Below are 20,645 nucleotides of genomic sequence, written 5' to 3'. Positions count from 1 at the left end.
CCTACCAGCTTGACTTTATAAGACTTCTATCATCTGTACTTTTTAAAATACAATACTGTACATTTACATGTTATTAAATCATGCTTCTTATCATTTTTTTAAAGATCACCTTTTAGAGAAAGGGAGTTTTGAATGTTATTACTAGAAAATTGTTTTAAGGGGTATTTTCCAACAGACACAGCATTTCTAACATAAACAGTAAGTTACCCATGTCCATTTACAAAATGTTTACAATTAAAGACAATTTCTATATGGAAACTTTAACTTTGCAGTAGCCAAAATTATAACTATAACTACCATTCAAATCTTATCATTAAGAAACAATAATTGCTAATATTTATTAACTGCTCTAAGAAACAATAATTGCTAATATTCATTAACTGCTCTTTAAGTACCAGATTCTGAACTAAATACTTTATATTGTGTTTCATTTGGCCTTGAGTATCCAGCAAAGTAGATCAAGCAAACAATTTTTTAGTATCAGGGCTAAATATTACTTATATCAAATTTACCAAACAAGAATTGTGCCTTCATACTAGACATAATAAAGTTCTGTCTTTTATTTTATTAGTGAATTCAGGGTAAAAGTCTTCATCAACCTTTGATGTAACTCTCCTGTGATAAAAGTGCTATACTTATTCTCTACATGACATTTTATTCCTTAATGCACTTTTTTGATTTTTCAACTATTGCTTTCAACTTTCCCAACTCTGTGATATTGAAACAGACTTTCTATGCCATTATTTCAGGGATTTATTTTCTTTTTTTCTACATATGCTTGGCTTACGTGTTTTTCTGTTTTTTTATATATCTTATTTGGTCAATTAAGCAAACCACTACTACATTATTTTTGCCAAATCACTTAATTCTGTTAATTGTTTAGTGTGTGCTTTTTCACAGAGAGGAATCTAATACTAATTAAGGTAATGCAGATGATCACTTCCCCACCATGCACATGCACACTCTCAATTTTTGTGTCAATTTGTGCAGACAAAGTTTCCTCCAGTCACTTAGCATCCAAAGGGGTCTGTGCTTGGCAAAGAGCAACTTAGCCAGAAAATGGATTATCTGGTTAATCCATTTAATGGAATACTTGATTATCTGGTGTTTGGAACCTTAAACGAGAATTTCTGCAATGGGCAACACTGCTGCGTGTTGAAGGGAATGCCTATTTAAGGCATGACCGAGCTTCATTTGAAAAATGAAAACTTTCAAAATCAATTGCTATTAGTTATAGGATGTCATAGTGAAATGCTAACCAGATGGAAAAATTTCTTCAGAGTGTTGTCTACTTAGTAGAGGAATTTCATAAGTTCATTTAAATTCTGTCTCTATCCATTAACATACTATTCATAACCTGTATTATTTCCTAACTAATATCTAGCTGTCGTGTTTTTTTTTATATGATATAAAGCACAGTATATGATTTTCTCTTTTTAGCGGGGAGCAGAACATAACATTCCAGTTGTCATTTCAAAAATCTCCAAGGAGCAAAGAGGTAAAGTGTTAAGAGAATTATATAGAAGCCATTCCTTTGCAAATCATGATTATTGAAAAATAAGATGAACTTTAAGAATGATACATTAGCATGTGGCCGACTAGCTCCAGGGTCCCCTAGACCAGGCAGTAAGTGGCCGAGTCTGATTCCTTAATCTGTGCCCTTTATTACTCCAGGGGGAGGCTTTTCTCACAGGAAAGCAACAAGGAAAAATAAAGAGCATGTGACTGTGAGTGAACTAGGAACTGCATAACTTTCCAATTGTTTCATTAAAACAACATGTAGACAAATGTAATGATAACAAGTCACGTCAAATATAGGCAACTGCAAATATATATTTTTTTCAGTTTTTATATGCAACTTAACTCAGCCTATCACATGAAATTTCATCTAGGGAATAACTGCAGATGCAAACAACTGTTGCACTGACTGAAGTCAGTAAGACAAATAATGTTTTAAAAAGTTCTTGTAGCTGCTTCCATAGGTTTTGGATTGAAGGTCTAGTTCTCAACTTCTTCACAGACACCTTAAAGTCATATGTACATGGGAAAATTTATCCATTCATCCAGAAGAGTGACTGATTTTTGGCAACTGTTAGATCTGAAACCATAGAATTTAAATAGAAACGTCTCAGCATGTATGTTAATATCAATGCTGAATCATGTGATTGTTTTTGTTCCATTACTTGTTCTTTTAAGATGTGATTTGTATAAAGCATTTAATTTCTGGACCAGTTTTGACTTTATTTAGTTAAAAAAACTTTTATCTGTGTGAATAAAGTAGCCCATACATAATCAGTTGTCCTTGTCATTATAGTGGAACTTTCAGGACTGCTTTTTATCGGAGACGTGATTCTACAGGTATGTAATTTATCATTTTTCTCTATGTGCAAGCAAAACATAAGGCCAATTCACAATATGCCATGTTAAGCTTTGCTTTTCTTTCACTGCAGATAAATGGAATTAATGTGAGAAAATGCAGACATAAAGAAATGGTGAGTTCTCTTTACTTTTCTCTAATATCACAATTTTTCCCATATGCAAACAAGGTTGCATTGATAAAAACTGTTCATTTTATTCATTAAGAAATTAGGACATTGCTCAAGTATGCTATCAGATTTTCAAATGATCTTAATTTTTTTTAATGTTAGATCCATAGCACCACCCAGGATGAAATGTAATTCAAATAAATACCTACAGAGGTCACCTACTATGATTTTTCAGTTTTTCTGTTAATCCCTACCCGTTAATATCCAAGTATATGTCTAGGTAAAAACTATGTCTGAATCATTACAAATATTTAAAAGCTTATAAATGGTAACATTTATATACGTAAAATCTCAGTAGCAAGGACATTTGGAAGAGCATGTAAAGACTGTGTGTGTGTGTGTGTGTGTGTGTGTGTGTGTGTGTGTGTGTGTGCGTGCGTGTGTGTGTGTGCGCACACGTGCACGCACGAGACAGAGAGACAGAATTCAGAGGAGCTTGATTTCTAAATTTTGTTTTGGCACTAGGCAGAATTTTACCAGTTTTTAGTGTGGCATTTGCTTGGATGTCAGTAAATGTGCAGATCTGAAGCCCCGGCCTCAGATATGTTAATTTAATCAGTTTACTTGAGCCCAGGAATTTTTAACAACCAGTCCACGTGGCTTCTTTGTAGGTAACCTCTAAACTGCACTCTGGGAGAAACTGGAAAGTTGAGGAGCTTCCACTGGGGATGGTGAGATGATGGAAGAAATAGCACAGAAAGGAACAGAACCGTGATTAGTGTTTTGGGAAACATTTGTTATGGTTGATTAACCCCACTGAATTTCTGTATCAGCTTACATAGGAAGGGATAGAGAAGTTACATTTAATAGTTTATATTCAAGGGTCAGACAAGGTGAAAAATACTGTAAGCCTTTTGCCTATTGCAACTCTAGTTTATTTGGTTTTTGAATACATTACTCCTCTGTTAAGAGCTATTTGTGGAAAACTTCTGATATGTTTCCACATTTCAAACCTCAAAGAGGCAATCTCAAGTGTCTATAAAAAGCCCTATTCCACAGGTAGTGACAAGAGAGGGTTCTCTGTTGTGAGCCCTCAGAATAACTAATCAAGGTTTGTTACTATTGATGACCTGTCTTTGCTTATCAAGAATCTTACTTAGGCCACCCTATTGCCACTCTGGTGAACATGATATAAAAAATAAGAATTTCAGGTCTCAAGATTGCTACATATATGTACCAAGAAAAGTCATACTTTTGAACAGGTTTCTAGAGAAATGAACAAACAGGAGGACACAGAGCTCCCTGTTCAGCAGACTTGTGTAGATTTGAAATAGAGCCCTGGAAGCAAAGATATTTTAAATTAAGGTTTTTTTTTTTCAAAAGTACAAAGTAATTTTAAGCTCATTATACAGGGAGCAAAACAGTGCATTGTCTTTTAAAGCCACGTGCTGTTAGATGGGTTCAGGTTTGCAGCTGGCCCTTCAAAGGCAGGCAGCATGCTCAGACAAACTGTGATGAAGTTTTGATTAAACAGATCAGGGTGGCATCAAAGATTTGAATGTGCAAATAATGACACTTCTTAATGGTGTTCATCCTGATTCAAAGGAATTTAGGATCGTATGGCAAATAATGTGTAGCCCTTCACGGTAAATTTATTTTTCTGACAGGCTTAATATTATCAACTTTCAAACATAGGTACTGATATTCTTATTTAGTTCCAACATTTAATTTTCCGATGCTTTAGTCCTCACTGCTAATAATCTAAACAAATAGACTTACTTCCACCTCAGTAGGACCGAGATATTAATTAAGAGTTCAACTTTGACTCACATGGGCAGAAAAAGGCACAAGCTAAGAGGATGTGGGTGACCTTAGAGCATGCTGACTTCCCACAGTCCTTATTCCAAGTCAGTGATTCCCATAGAGCTGTAAATTCAAAAACAATTGGGTACGTGTGACAGAATGTTGATTGTGCATGTAACTTTTCCATTATTCACCTACACTATTCATTGACAGTGTTAGAAATTATGCATTTGGCCTGATCAGCTTCACTCACAGGATGCCTGCAATGGTATAGTTATAATGTCCATGTTGGAGTTACAAGGTTTGATCTATGTAGAAGGGGGAACCCATGCTGTCCACTGTGGGCACTCTGTAGAATTATTAATGGGGTTCTCAGCCAAAAGCCTAGAATTAGATGATCACAGCCTTTGTGTCTATCAGTTTCTCATATTAACAGTCTGAGTGTGCAGTCAGCCAGTGCTGGGCTTCACCCACCCCACCCAGAGCATTCTTCTCACCAGAGGCTTGCTATGGAAGAGATACTCCCAAAGTTTCCTTATTGAAAAAGACTAGAACAGTGTTGTTTTTCATGTGACATGGTGGGGGACACAGCAGGATAATGAGTGTAGATGGCTCACCAGCTCAGAAACAATTGTATACAAATCCTAGCTCAACCACTCACTAACATGATAATTTCAGGCAAAAGAACTAAACCTCTTCTTTCACCACCAAGACCAGGGCCCCAAGCTACTTTCCTGTCCCCCCTCTCAGATGACCTGGACCTGGACGAGCTCCAGCTAGGGATGGAGGATGCAAAGCCAAAGCCTAGTGTCCAGGGTAGCCCTACTCCAGGCTCCTTCAAGCCCTGTGAGCACCTCTTTGAGAGCTGGGGCATCCGCCTGGCTGTGTGGGCCATCATGCTGCTCTCTGTGCTCTGTAACGGGCTGGTGCTGCTGACTGTGTTTGCCAGTGGGCCTGGCCCCCTGGCCCCCGTCAAATTCGTGGTGGGTGCAATTCCAGGGACCAGCACCTTGACTGGCATTTCCTGTGGCCTCCTAGCCTCGGTGGACACCTTGACCTTCGGCCAATAAAGTTTGCGGAGTACGGAGCCCGCTGGGAGGTGGGGCTGGGCTGCCAGGCCATGGGCTTCCTGGCCATCCTGGAGTACGAGGCCTCCGTCCTGCTGCTCACCCTGGCTGCGGTGCAGTGCAGCATCTCCATCACCTGCGTCCAGGCCAACAGGAAGGACCCCTCCCTGGGCAGCGTTCAAGCAGGGGCCCTGGGCTGCCTGACACTGGCAGGGCTGGCGGCGGCCCTGTCCCCCACCTCAGTGGGAGAATACAGGGCCTCCCTGCTCTGCCTACCCTATGCCTCACCGAGGGCCGGCCAGCAGCCCTGGGCTTTGCAGTGGCCCTGGTGATGATGAACTCCCTCTGCTTCCTGGTAGTGGCTGGTGCCTACATCAAACTCTACTGTGACCTGCCGAGGGGCAACTTTGAGGCTGTGTGGGACTGTGCCATGGTGAGGCATGTGGCCTGGCTCATCTTCGCCGAGGGGCTCCTCTACTGTCCCGTGGCCTTCCTCAACTTCTCCTCCATGCTGGGCCTCTTTCCCGTCATCCCTGAGGCTGTCAAGTCTGTTCTGCTCATAGTACTGCCCCTGCCTGCCTGTCTCAACCATCTGCTCTACCTGCTCTTCAACCCCCACTTCCGGGATGACCTTACGGTGGCTCTGGTCCTAGTCAAGCTGAGCAGGTTTCTTCAGGAGCCATCTGGGGTGTTGCTGGTTGGTGACGCTGCTGAACAAGTTTGGTGACTGTTCTAAGCACACTGGTTTGACCCTGTACCCATGGCCCCCTCCGTTCCCACCACTCGGAGTAGGTAGCATGCAAGGAGGAGGCTTGTACACTTTGCTGCAGGCACTGAGGGAACTGAGTTGGCTCTGACAGCCCCAGAATCTTCTGAGGAACTAAAGGAAACCGGGTGAGCCTCGGAAATCTGCTCAGCCCACGGTGGGGGTTGCTTGGCTGCTTTCCTGTACCTTTTTTAACCAAAATAAAGATGTCCCTCTTCTTGCCATAAAAAAAAAATTCAGTAGACACTAGAGAAGAGGAATACAAAGAAGCTGAGGAACAGAGATAAAAAAGGATCTCTAAGAATGAAAGAATACTGAGAGAACAGTGCGACCTATCCAAAAGGAACAATATTTGCATTATAGGGGTACCAGAGGAAAGAGAGAAGAGGATAGAAAGTGTTTTTGAAGAGGTAACTGGTGAAAACTTCCCCAATCTGGGGAAGGAGATAGTCTCTCAGGCCATGGAGGTGCACAGATCTCCCAGCACAAGGGAACAAAGGAAGATAACACCAAGACATATAGTAAATAAAATGGCAAAGATCAAGGATAAGGACAGACTTTTAAAGCAGCCAGAGAGAGAAATAAGATCACATACAAAGGAAAGCCCATCAGGATAACATCACACTTCTCAGCAGAAACCTTACAGGCCAGAAGGGAGTGGCATGATGTATTGATGTATTTAATGCAATGAAGCAGAATGGCCTGGAACCAAGATTACATTATCTGGCAAGATTATCATTTAAATTTGAAGGAGGGATTAAACAATTTCCAGATAAGCAAAAGCTGAGAGAATTCACCTCCCACAAACCATCTCAACACACTGTTTTGGAGAGACTACTATAGATGGAAGTGTTCTTATGGTTTAATAGCTGTCACCAGAGGTAATAAAACCACCGTAAAGAAAGTAGAACAGCTAACTACTAAGCATGTGTAAAATTAAATATTCCCAAAGTCAATCAAGGGATAGACAAAGAGTACAGAATATAATACCTAATATATAAAGAATGGAGGAGAAAGAAAAAGGATGAGAAAAAGAAAAGAACCCTTAGATTGTGTTTGTAATGGCATATTAAGTGAGTTAAGTTAGACTCTTAGATAGTAAGGGTGATAACCTTGAACCTTTGGTAACGATGAATCTAAAGCCTGCAATGACAATAAGTGCATACCTATCAATAATCACCCTAAAAGTAAATGGACTGAATGCACCAATCAAAAGACATAGAGTCACTGAGTGGATAATAAAGCAAGACACATCTACATGCTGCCTACAAGAGACTCACTTTAAACCCAAAGACATAAACAGACTAAAGGTGAAGGGATGAAAAATAATATTTCATGCAATGAATAGAGAGAAAAAAGCATGAGTTGCATTACTTGTATCAGACAAAATTGACTTCAAAACAAAGGAAGTCACAAGAGGCAAAGGAGGACATCACATAATGATAAAGGGGTTAATCCAACAAGAAGATATAACCATTATAAATATCTATGCTCCCAACACAGGAACAACTACATATGTGAAACAAATACTCACTGGATTAAAAGGGGAAATAGAATGCAATGCATTCATTCTAGGAGACTTCAACACTCCCTTCACTCTGAAGGACAGATCAACCAGACAGAAAATAAGTAAAGACAGAAAGGCACTGAACAACACAGTAGAACAAATGACCTAACAGACATCTACAGAACCCTACACCGAAAAGCAGCAGAGTAGACATTCTTCTCAAGTGCACATGGAACATTTTCAAGAATAGATCATGTACTAGGCCACAAAAAGAGCCTTAGTAAATTCAAAAAGATTGAAATTGTATCAACCAGTTTCTCTGACCACAAAGGTATGCAACTAGAAATAAATTAGGCAAAGAAAATGAAAAATCCCACAAACACATGGAGGCTTCACAACATGCTCCTAAATAACCAATGGATCAATGACCAAATAAAAACAGAGGTCAAGCAATATATGGAGACAAATGACAACAATAATTCAACACTGCAAAATCTGTGGAGCACAGCCAAGGCCATACTAACAGGAAAGTATATTGCAATACAGGCCTACCTCAAGAAAGAAGAACAATCCCATACAAGCCGTCTAAACTCACAATTAATGAAACTAGAAAAAGAAGAACAAATGCAGCCCAAAGTCAGTAGAAGGAGGGGCCAAATAAAGATTAGAGCAGAAATAGGTAAAATTGAGAAGAATAAAACAATATGAAGAATCAATGAAAGCAAGAGCTGGTTCTTTGAGAACATAAACAAAATAGATAAACCCCTAGCCAGACTTATCAAGAAAATAAGAGAGTCCACACACATAAACAGAATCAGAAATGAGAAACGCAAAATCACAATGGACACCAGAGAAATACAAAGAATTATTAGAGATTACTATGAAAAATTATATGCTAACAGACCAGATAACCTAGTAGAAATGGACAACTTTCTACAAAAATACAACCTTCCAAGGCTGACCAAGGCAGAAACAGAAAATCTAAACAGACCAATTACCAGCAACGAAATTGAACTGGTAATCAAAAAACCACCTAGGAACAAAATTCCTGTACCAGTTGGCTTCACCACTGAATTTTATAAAACATGTAGTGAAGACCTAATACCCATCCTCCTTAAAGTATTCTAAAAAGTAGAAGAGGAGGGAATACTTCCTAACTCATTCTAGGAGGCCAGCATCACTCTAATACCAAAACCAGGCAAAGAAACCACAAAAAAAGAAAATTACACCCCAATATCCCTGATGAACATAGTTGCAAATTTACTCAACAAGAGTAGCAATCCAAATTCAAAAATACATAAAAAATATCATCTATCATGATTAAGTAGGATTTATTCCAGGGATGGAAGGATGGTACAATATTTGAAAATCCATCAACATCATCCACCACATAAATAAAAAGAAGGATAAAAACCACATGATCATCTCCATAGATGCTGAAAAAGCATTTGACAAAATTTAACATCCATTCATGATAAAAACTCTCAATCAAATGGGTATAGAGGCCTAGTGCCTCAACATAATAAAGGCCATATATGACAAACCCACAGCCAGCATTATACTTAACAATAAGAAGCTGAAAGCTTTTCCTTCAAGTTTGGGAACAAGACAAGTATTGCCACTTTCCCCACTTCCATTCAACATAGTACTGGAAGTACCAGCCACAGCAATCAGACAGCACAAAGAAATAAAAGGCCTCCAGATTGGCAAGGAACAAGTTCAACTTTCCCTGTTTTCAGATGACATGATATTGTACATGAAAAAACCTAAAGAATCCACTCCAAAACTACTAGATGTAATATCTGAATTCAGAAAAATTACAGGATACAAAATTAATACACAGAAATCTGTTGCATTCCTATACACTAACAATGAACTAGCAGAGAGAGTAATCAGAAAAACAATTCCATTCACAATTGTATCAGAAATAATAAAATACCTAGGAATAAACCTAACCAAGGAAGTGAAAGACCTGTACTCTGGAAACTACAAGACACTCATGAGAGAAATTAAAGACGATACCAATAAATGGAAACACATCCCATGCTCATGGGTAGGAAGGATTAATATTGTCACTGTGGTCATCCTGCTTTAAGCTATCTATACATTCAATGCAATTCCTATCAAAATTCTTCAACGAACTAGAGAAATCATCCTAAAATTCATATGGAACCACAAAAGACCCTGAGTAGCCAAAGCAATCCTGAGAAGGAGGAATAAAGCAGGGGGAATTATGCTCCCTAACTTCAAGATCTACTACAAAGCTCCAGTAATCAAGACAATTTGGTACTGGCACAAGAGCAGACCCATAGACCCATAGAACAGACTAGAGCTCTGATGTAAACCCAACCATATATAGTCAATTAATATATGATAAAGGACCCATGGACATACAATGGGGAAATGACAGCCTCTTCAACAGCTGGTGTTGGCAAAACTGGACAGCTACATGCAAGAAAATGAAACAGCTGCATGCAAGAGAACAGCTGGTGTTGGCAAAACTGGACAGCTACTTGCAAGAGAATGAAACTGGATTAACCCCATACACAAAAGTAAACACGAAATGGATTAAAGACTTGAATGTAAGTCATGAAACCATAGAAGACAACATAGGCAAACATCTCCTGAATATAAGCATGAGTAACCTCTTCCTGAACCTTGAGCAAGGGAAACAAAAGCAGAAATGAACTCATGGGACTACATCACACTGAAAAGTTTCTGTACGGCAAAGGACAACATCAACAGAACATAAAGGCATCCTACAATATGGGAGAATATATTTGTAAATGACATATCCGATAAGGGGTTAACATCCAAAATATATAAAGAAATTAGATGCCTCAACACCCAAAAAGCAAATAATCCTATCAACAAATGGGCAGTGGATATGAAGAGACAGGTTCTCCAAAGAAGAAATTCAGATGGCGAACAGGCACAAGAAAAGATGCTCCACATCACTAATTATCAGGGAAATGAAAATTGAAACCACAATGAGATATCACATCAGTTAGGATGGTCAACATCAAAAAGACTAGGAACAACAAATGTTTGCGAGGATGCAGAGAAAGGGGAACCCTCCTACACTGCTGGTGGGAATATAAACTAGTACAACCATTGTGGAAAGCAGTATGGAGGTTCCTCAAAAAAACTATAAATGGAAATACCATTTGACCTAGGAATTCCACTCCTAGGAATTTACCCATAAAAAACAACTTCTCACATTCAAAAAGACATATGCACCCCTTTGTTTATTGCAGCACTATTTACAATAGCCAAGATAGGGAAACAACCTAAGTGTCCATCAGTAGATGAATGGATAAAGATGATGTGGTTCATATACATAATAGAATACTACTCAGCCATAGGAAAGAAACAAATCCTACCATTTGCAACAACATGGATGGAGCTAGAAGGTATCATGCTCAGTGAAATAGGTCAGGCAGAGAAAGACAAATACCAAATGATTTCCCTCATTTGTGGAGTATAACAATGAAGCAAAACTGAAGGAACAAAATAGCAGCAGACTCACAGACTCCAAATGGGTCTAGGAGTTATCAAAGGAGACGGGTGGAGGAGAGCCAGTGGGGAGGTAGTGAGAAGGGAATTGTAGGGTATCATGATTAGTGCACACGGTGTGTGGTGTCACAGGGTAGACAGTACAGCACAGAGAAGAAGAGTAGGGACTCTGTGGCATCTTACTACCCTGATGGACAGTGACTGCATTGGGGTATGGGGTGGGACTTGATAATAAGGGTGAATGCAGTAACCACACTGTTTTTCTTGTGAAACCTTCAGAAGAGTGCACGTCAATGATACCTTAAAAAAGAAAGAATAAGCTGGGACTTCTAGCAGACTAAGGTAAAAAAAAATAAGGAACTTGGAACATTCTGGCCCTTTAACTGATGTTGAAACATTTGTAATTTTTCGTTTTTCCAGTTGCAATCTATATTATGTGCCTTAATCTACAAGCCATTAATAAATGGCAGTATTGATTTGTTTACTGTATGTGTGGTTGCACATCTTTGTTATCTGAGACCTGAAAGGCACTTTTTTGGATGGATTGTTGATAAAACTGGATACACTGAATTAAAATAAATGTCTAGTACTAACTACACCATTAAGTACCTATGATTTTGGCCAAAAATCAGTTCCCTCATCTTTAGAAGAGACAGAGGAAGCAGATAAAATGTGAGGCTGTCTTTCAGCTAGTGTTTCATGAATCCAACCTTCCCAGTCAGTCTTTACCACCACACCACTGAAATAAATCATCATTGGCAAACAGGATTTCACCAGACACTTCTACTAAGGTTACCTACTAAACATGAAGGGATCTCCTCTTCTCTTCTAAAGTCCTTCATGAATATACCCTACACTTGCATTTCCTTTATAGAAATGAAGTGTGTTACTTGAAATGTATTACTGGTGTGTGTATGTATGTGTAAAGAGAATTATATATAAATAGAGAAATATCTATGTATATGAATGATTCTGTCCTAAAAGGTTCATTGAAAATTAGTGTAATCTTAAAGAAGAATGTGTGATTACATATTTAGAAAAGTGATATTGTTTAATTTTCAAATGTTTATGGATCTTCCCTATTTCTTTCTGTTTTTCATTTCTAATTTAATATTGACTTAGTCGAAGAATATATTTCACGTGATTCCAGATCTTTAAATTTCATTGAGGTTTATGTTACGGTTTATCCTGGAATATATCACATGGTGTGTTTATAAAGAATATGGATATACTCTGTTATTTTGGGGTAGACAATGATTTTCAAGTCTCAGGTATGTAAAACTGGTTGATAGTACTATTTAGAACTTCTTTATTTCTACAGACTTTTAATTGTCATATCAATTATTATGATAGTAATATCTAAATCTCTGTCATTAAGAAAAAAATTTTTCTTTTAGTTCTGTTATTTGCTCCATTATATATTAGGTTTCTTTTGTTAAGTGTATATACATTTATAACTTAAATATTCATAAGATATGGACATTTTTATCATCATGAGATGTCTGTTTTTTCTCTCTATAACATTTCTTGGCTTAAAGTCTATTTTCTCTAATGTTAATATTGCCTGCTCCACCTCTCTTATGGTTCCTATATCCAGCCTGACAATATCTACATTTGATTAAAATTCTTCCACACAATCACGTTTAAAATATATATTGATGTGCTTGGATGTACATCTGACATTTTGTTGCTTCTTTTGTAGGGGGTTCATGTCTTTTTATTCTGTTTCTTTTAATTGCCTTACTTATGCTAATCAAGTATTTTTAATGTAGTATTTTAACACCTATGTTGACTTTTTTTAACTGTACACTTTTATTTTTGTTTTTTATTTTTTAGAATTTGCTCTTGGGATTGAATTAGGCATCTTTAAATTAATACAGTCCACTTTAACTTTATACTGACTTAATTTTGGTATTATTTAGAAACTTTCCCTCATTTTAATATAGATCCATTTCAACCTCCTTTCTTTCTGCTCTTTCTGTCAGATATACATTACATATATGTTATAAATTGAAAAATACAGCATTATATTTATTGTTTAAGTAGTCATATTATTTCATAAGTTACTGAAAGAAGAAGGGTTTATAATTGCCAACATATTTACTATTTATGGTGCTTTTTAGTCTTTACTATGGAACCAGGTTTCTGTCTGATAGCATTTTTGTCCATATTGTAGGATTTCTTTGAATCTTTCATGGATGGAAGGTCTGTTGGTAGCCATGAATTCTCTCTCACTTCTTGCTTATCTGGGAAACGTTTTTTTGTTGTTGTTTTTTTTGTCCCCTCCCCTGCTCCCACCCACTTCCTGGGAAAGTTTTTATTTTGTCTTTACTTTGAAGGATAGTTTTGTAGAAATGTTGTTTGACCTTTTTTACCTTTTTTGTTTGTATCTTTTAACACTTTGAATACGTCACTCCACAGTCATTTGACATCATTTCTGATATAAAGTTAGCGCCTAGGCATGCTGATGATTTTTAGTGAAAGTTTTGAGGCTTTTAATATTTTTTCTTATATTTGTCTTTCAGAAGTTTGACTTATGATGTATCTGGGCATAAATCTCTTTGTGTTTATTCTATTTAAGATTGTTGAATTTCTTGAATAATAGGTTAATGTTTTCTTTGAATTTTTTTAAGTTTTCAGCCTTTATTTCCTAGAATAATGTCATCCCTTTCTCTTCTGTCCTTCTTGAACTTTCACCACTTATGTCACTACGCTAATCATTGTCACACAGGCCTCCATATCCTTTTAATTTTCTTCAATAATAATTTTTTTGATAAATTCTATTCATCTATGAGTCTATTTCTTTCTTACTAATTCTGTTTTCAGTTCTTCTCAACTTTTCAAATTCCATCTGGCTCTTTCATTCTAATTTAAATTTCTCTATGGAGGTTACCTATTTGTTGAGATACTGCCATATTTTCCTTAAGAAAGAATTTGAACATATTATAATAGCTTCTTAATTTTTTGTTAACTAAATATATCAACAACTTTGTTCATTCAGAGTCAGTTTCAGTGGACTGCTCCCTGACTGGAATGGGCCATATTTTCCTTTGTGTGTGTGTGTATGTGTGTGTGTGTGTCTTATAATTTTTGGTTGATAATTAGACACTTTAGATAATTCATTTTATCAGCTCTGGATTTTTTTTTTCTGACGGTTTATTTGTTTTATATTTTTTCCAATATGCCTGGCTGCAGAATCTGTCTGCCCTAGTGCTGAGCAGTCACTGATATCTTTGTTCAGTTATTTCCTTAATTCTTATTTTTATTTTTTGCCTCACTTCTAAGGGATAACTTCTATATCTTTGTATCTTAATGGCTAGCGAATGATTTGGGAAGAGATTGTGTGAAGACGTCTCAAACCCATAGGCTTCCACTATACCCTGATTATTCTGTTTAGGTTGGAAAAATAGTCGAAATTCAGCCTCCTCTCAAGTTCCCTAGGCTTTTCTTCTCACTTCATTTTGGTGGGTCTTCCTTGTCCACAGTTTCCCAGTTAGCCAGGGATGTATGGAGAGCTGATTTAACTATCTCCTTTCCAGGGTCAATCTGTTAAATCTGTCAATTTGACAATTTCCTCAACAGATATCACGATGTCATACTGGCAAACTATGACATCCACCCATTTGTATTTTACCAAGTTTGCTAGTTTAGCTGTCAATGCCAGAAGTTATGCTACCAGCCCCAGTTGATTCTAAGCTTCTGGTATCAAAGATACTGGGTTTAATTTCCAGGCCTACCTGACTAAGGTAATTATTTTCACTGATCACTGAGGATGGAGTTGGAGGATGGAAGCACTGAGGCAGCAATCCCACAGATGCCCAAAATTCTAGCAGGCTTTGAAGAATACCATTTTTCAGTTTTTTTATCTGTCTTCAATCTCTAGAGACCTGAAATGGTTGTTTTTGACAACCGTTTTCCAGTTTTAGACTTGTTTGATCTAATTATCACTTGTTAACCTTTTCAAAAATCAGTAGTATTAAATGTTTTTTTGTATCATGCACAATTTTGGTAGATGTTATGGTAAAAAATAAAACTTGAAATTTGAGGTATTAAAGCTAAATAAACTATTCACAAAAACATAAGGCTGATTTTGAGAACCTAAAAGGCATGTAGTATATGTACGCTATACCTGGGCCTGAAGAGGCAATCGAGAAGGGACCACTTTATATGCATAAGGATGCCTGACAAAGACGTGCTTTGGCAGCCGGTCTTGGTGAACCCTTAGCAGCCTCTGCCAGGACAGGGCTGGGGAAATATACACAATCACCTGGTATACTTTCTGCCCTCTTTTCTTTTATTAGTTTCTCTCACAGAACAAAGCAAGAGGGCAAGAGAGTATGTTCATGGAGTAAGTCAGCCTTCCAGTCACAGAACATACTGCAGAAGGATGGAAATTAGGCCTTATCGGGGAAACTGTAGATATACAGCATACTTTTTAAGCAGCTTCCTATCTGACTGGTTTCCATCTAGCATGATAATCAATTTTTTGGAAAATTTATTAGAAGAAAGGCATAAAATAAATGACTATGGTATTCCATTTTACACCATACTAAATGTATTTCTTTTACTTTTGGGCTACCTTTAAATTTCTAAAGCACAAATGAAAACATAATGGGCGTTGTAGAAAGTTTACAATGGAAATAAACGCTTAATATTGTATTTTGAAATCATCACATAGAGCTTTGTGCCTTTTAGTAGTTTTAGTAGAATCGGAAAGACAGAGGGATTAATTTAAACTTTGTATTATATGCATGTTTCAATTCTCTATTATGCAGATTCTTTATTACTGAGCCCTAATGAGAGCTCTACGGTGCTCTCACTAATAACACTCCAATAAACATCATCGCTCATACAAATTGTTGAGTGTTTAAGATATGAATTTAAATGTATTTTAGAAATGCCTTTTTATTTTCACATATGAATATTATCAAGTTCTTTTGATAGTAATAGTAAAACTGGTTCCCAAAAAGGATGGTTGCAGTCTTACAGTTCAGGAGGGTCTCTCACTGCCTTCATCTCGCGACCAGTATAAGTGACAGCATGGCTCACAGTGGGCAGTTCCTTGGGGCGTTGACATTGACTAAACTCCCATTTATCATTCTCTTTTCATGGGCTCTGGAATTAACCCTTTCCTACTTGAACTGTAGTGACTCATACTCATCAGCCTCCCTTCTAGGTATGTCTGTAGAAATGTAGTATGGTTGTATTAGTTTTCTATTGCTGCCATAGGAAATTTGATGCAAAGTTTAGCTGCTTAAATATACAGATATATTATCTCACATTTCTGGAGGTGAGCAGGTCAGGTCTCATGGTCTCATTGTCCTTAATAAGCTCAGGAAGAGAATTTGTTTCCTTCTCCGAACTTTTCCGAAGGTGTAGGCGGAGGACAGTTCCTGCAGTCAAAGGATCCGAGATCCCCCTGCTCCTTGCTAGCTGTCCCAGATTGCTGTATTACTTGTCTGGCTTCCTACATATTCAAAAACTCGGAATGGTGGCTTGAGGCCCCTCTCATGCTTTGAATCTCTGTTCTTTCTTGTGCTACATTATTCTGATGGGCTCTTCAGCCTCCATTTGCCACTGTGAAGGATGTATGTGATTAGATTGAGGCCACCTAGATAATCCAGGATAATGTGTGCTCTGAGGCATGAATAATTGTTTTCCTGATTTCTCTCTCTGCTAGCTCATTTTTAGTGTATAGGAATGCCACAGATTTCTTTCTATTAATTTTATATCCTGCAACTTTGCTCAATTCCAATATTAGGTCTAGTTTTGTGGGGAGGAGGCTTTCACCATCCTGAAGTTTCACGCTGCTCTTGCCCCCATACACAGCTTTTCTGTATGGACTAGTTTACCTTCTGCCAATTTCCCAACTCAGCCACACACACACACACACACACCGCCCCCCAATACTCCTCTCAAGCATCAGCCGAAATGAGCCTTGTCTGGGCCCAGCACATACACTCTCCACACCCTTGGTCTCTGAGTGCCCTGCCCTGTGATGTCATCTGGGCGGGGCACTTGTGTTGCCTGGAGTTATTGTGTGCTAACTGCCTGACAGGGGTCTGGGCTGTTGTGGCCCCTAGGTTGGCTTATACAGCACTAGTTGCTGTGGAGGAGGGGGATGTGGCAGCAGGGGAGCTGAGGTCTCCTGAAGCCCGAGGCTTTGTTATGATGGAGAGGATATTTGGATCCCAGGGCCTGAAGTGTTGGCCATCTTTGCGCTCCTTCAGAAACCATTCCACTAACACAGAGGTTGACTGCTGGGGAGTCAACTTTCAGGCCCAGTACCATATCCGAAGCAAAGATGTCAGAAAGATCCACATGGCTGCCAGTAAGGGCAAAGTAGCCAGAGTGCAGCAGATTCTGTTTATGGGGAAAAATGGTTTGAATGACACGGACAAGAAGAATAGGTAAGAGGGGCCGGGAGGCCAGAGGCGGTCTGGGAGGAGGTGGGTGGACCTGGGAAAGCGCTCACCTTCCAGGCTCACCTGGGGGAGCCGTGCCTCCTGGCACCAAGGCCCCACAGGACCTGGGTCCCGGAAGCCTGACAAAGGGTACCTGGTGCCCATGCCCACAGTATGAGAAGAAGAGACAAAAAACAACTGATTACAGACTAACTCATAATTATTACAGAGCACTTATGGACAGTTTGGCAGTCATTTAACTAAACATCACTAATAGGAAAAGGGAGTATAGATAGCATTTTATTTTTAATGTATACATTTTCATACCATAATATTAGATATTACAGAAAAGTGCATAATTGAAAATAAAGTGCCTAAACAATACTGCCTAAAAGCACATAATACATAATGAGAAAAATGAAAACTTTTATTTGTCAACTTGTAAAAATTCTTTGGGTAAAATGCAATATCCATTTTATATGGGTGCACACCTATGTATATATCTGCTTTTTACTGATGGACCTGGGAAAGGAATTTTGAAGTGGGAAAATCTATCTGTTAAACAGGAAGATTCATTTTCTCAAAATGTGTGCTCTTCTTATATTTATTAATTTCACATAAACCAAATAAAAAAAATCACACTTTTAAAAATTGGAGGTTTCTTATGCTGTCCCTCTTTTATTGTGATGAAATTTAGGAAAGTTGTATATTAAACAAAGGTTTGCCCTTCTAGATATCAAAATGTGCTATAAATTACCAGAGTGTTGAGTTATTAACAACTGAAAAGACACATACATGAATGGAACAGAATGGAAAGTGACCTAGAGGCCCAAATAACATTTTCCTATCAGTAGGAAGAGGTGAATCATTTATAAATGGTGGAGAGATACCTGCTAATTATGTGGAGATAAGTGGTCAGATTTTTATCCCACAAAAAATTGTTCCAGGTGGAATTTGTAGTACCAGTGTATTTTTCTTTTTCTTTTTGAAAAATCTGAGTTCTGCAACAAGGAGCAGCATCTATCTCAGAATGAGCCTACTGGGAAAAAAAACAGATAACTTATTTACCGATACAGATTTAAAATCCACTGTGAACTATTCTGCCAATAAATGTCTTTCTATGGAAAAACCAATATCAGAAAAAAGAAAAAAATTGATGATTTGGTCATAGAAAATGCAGTATTGGAACAGTTATTCAAGGACACATAGCCAGAGTTAGAAATTGCAGTGAAAGTTCCAAAACAAGAGGATGGTGTCAATGTTAGAAAAAGGCCAAGATTGGAAATAGAAACAAATGGCATTTTTAATCATGAAGTAAAAGCAGAAAGTAACAAAGTATCTGAAGAAGATGGAATTGGAAAGAAATGGGAGCTCAAGAAAGATTCACTATGGTCAACTAAAGAACTCTCTAACAATGATGAACTTCTGGATGATGCTCAGATGCTTCCAAGGAAGGTGTTACTGAGTTTACATCACTGGTGGTCAATAACTCTACCTCCAGAAATGCATCTGGTGGAAGTGATGATTATGGTCAACGAAAGAACTTCAAGAAATTCAGAAAGGTCACATTTCCTGGGGCAGGAAAACTTCCACACATCATTGGAGGATCAGATCTAATAGCCCATCATACTCGGAAGAATAGTGAATTAGAAGAGTGGTTAAAGCAGGAAATGGAGGTGCAAAATCAACATGCAAAAGAAGAATCTCTTGCTGATGATCTCTTTAGATATAATCCTGATGTAAAAAGGAGAAGATAACTGAGGATTTTATAAAGAAGCCATGGAAAGACATTCCTATCAAGCATTTACTTCAGGTTTCTTTGATACATGCACATAGTATATAGAGAGTTTTAAGTTACAAATATTATGGCGTAAATTGTTAAATAAAACACACAAAACTCCAAAAAAAATACTTAATTCTCCAACAGCAAACAAATTCTACTCAGGATTCTTTCCTTCTTAAAAACTTCATGTTTCCCATGTGAACAAGATGAAAATTTTTAAGTTGAAGTGTTAGGATCTAATCTCAACTGAAGCTTTTCCTACTCTTTCAAACAAAAGCACTTCTGATCATACAAAATTGTAAAAGATAATGTTTGCCTGCCTTCTAGAATGTTTATAATAGTATTCAGTCCTAAGTTGATCATCGCACATATCTAATTTTCTTACAACCTGTAAATGTAAATATTGAATAAAACCAGCTATCCTTATCACTGAATCCTGAATTTCCTTTGGCTTAAAGTTTCATGAAAATCAAAATACTTATTTTTTTAAAATTTCTGCTTCTGTTTTGATATTTCAGAAGAACCACTATTTCATAATGCTTTTTTTATTAGTTTTATTTTGGTATCATTAATCTACAATTACATGAAGAACATTATGTTTACTAGGCTCCCCCCGCTTCACCAAGTTCCCCCAACATACCCATTCACAGTCACTGTCCTTCGACATATTATGATGCTGTAAAATCACTACTTGTCTTCTCTGTGTTGCACAGCCCTCCTCACGCCCCCCCACCCCCACACTATACGTGTTAATAGTAATGCCCCCTTTCTTTTTTCCCGCCCTTATCTCCCTTCCCACCAGTCCTCCCCAGTCCCTTTCCCTTTGGTAACTGTTAGTCCATTCTTGGGTTCTGTGCTTCTGCCGCTGTTTTGTTCCTTCAGTTTTCTTTTGTTCTTAGACTCCACATATGAGTGAAATCATTTGGTACTTGTCTTTCTCTGCCTGGCTTATTTCACACAGCATAATATCCTCTAGCTCCATCCATGTTGTTGCAAATGGTAGGATCTGTTTTTTTCTTATAGCTGAGTAATATTCCATTGTGTATATGTACCACATCTTCTTTATCCATTCATCTACTGATGGACATTTAGGTTGCTTCCATATCTTGGCTATTGTAAATAGTGCAGCGATGAACATAGGGGTGTATCTGTCTTTTTCAAACTGGGGTGCTGCATTCTTAGGGTAAATACCTAAAAGTAGAATTCCTGGGTTAAATGGTATGTCTATTTTGAGCATTTTGAGGAACCTCCATACTGCTTTCCACAATGGTTGAACTAATTTACATTCCCACCAGTAGTGTAGGAGGGTTTCC

At 37.8% G+C, this 20,645-nt stretch overlaps 1 pseudogene; it reads left to right on the top strand.

Annotated features, from left to right (window-relative positions):
* The first annotated feature begins 4,954 nt into the window (after positions 1–4,954).
* Positions 4,955–6,083, top strand: LOC140845645 (leucine-rich repeat-containing G-protein coupled receptor 6 pseudogene; annotated as a pseudogene).
* Positions 6,084–20,645: the final 14,562 nt, after the last annotated feature.

This window comes from Manis javanica, chromosome 2 (genome assembly GCF_040802235.1).
Source record: "Manis javanica isolate MJ-LG chromosome 2, MJ_LKY, whole genome shotgun sequence".
Classification (NCBI taxonomy): domain Eukaryota; kingdom Metazoa; phylum Chordata; class Mammalia; order Pholidota; family Manidae; genus Manis; species Manis javanica.
This window is presented reverse-complemented; position numbering and strand designations above follow the sequence as displayed.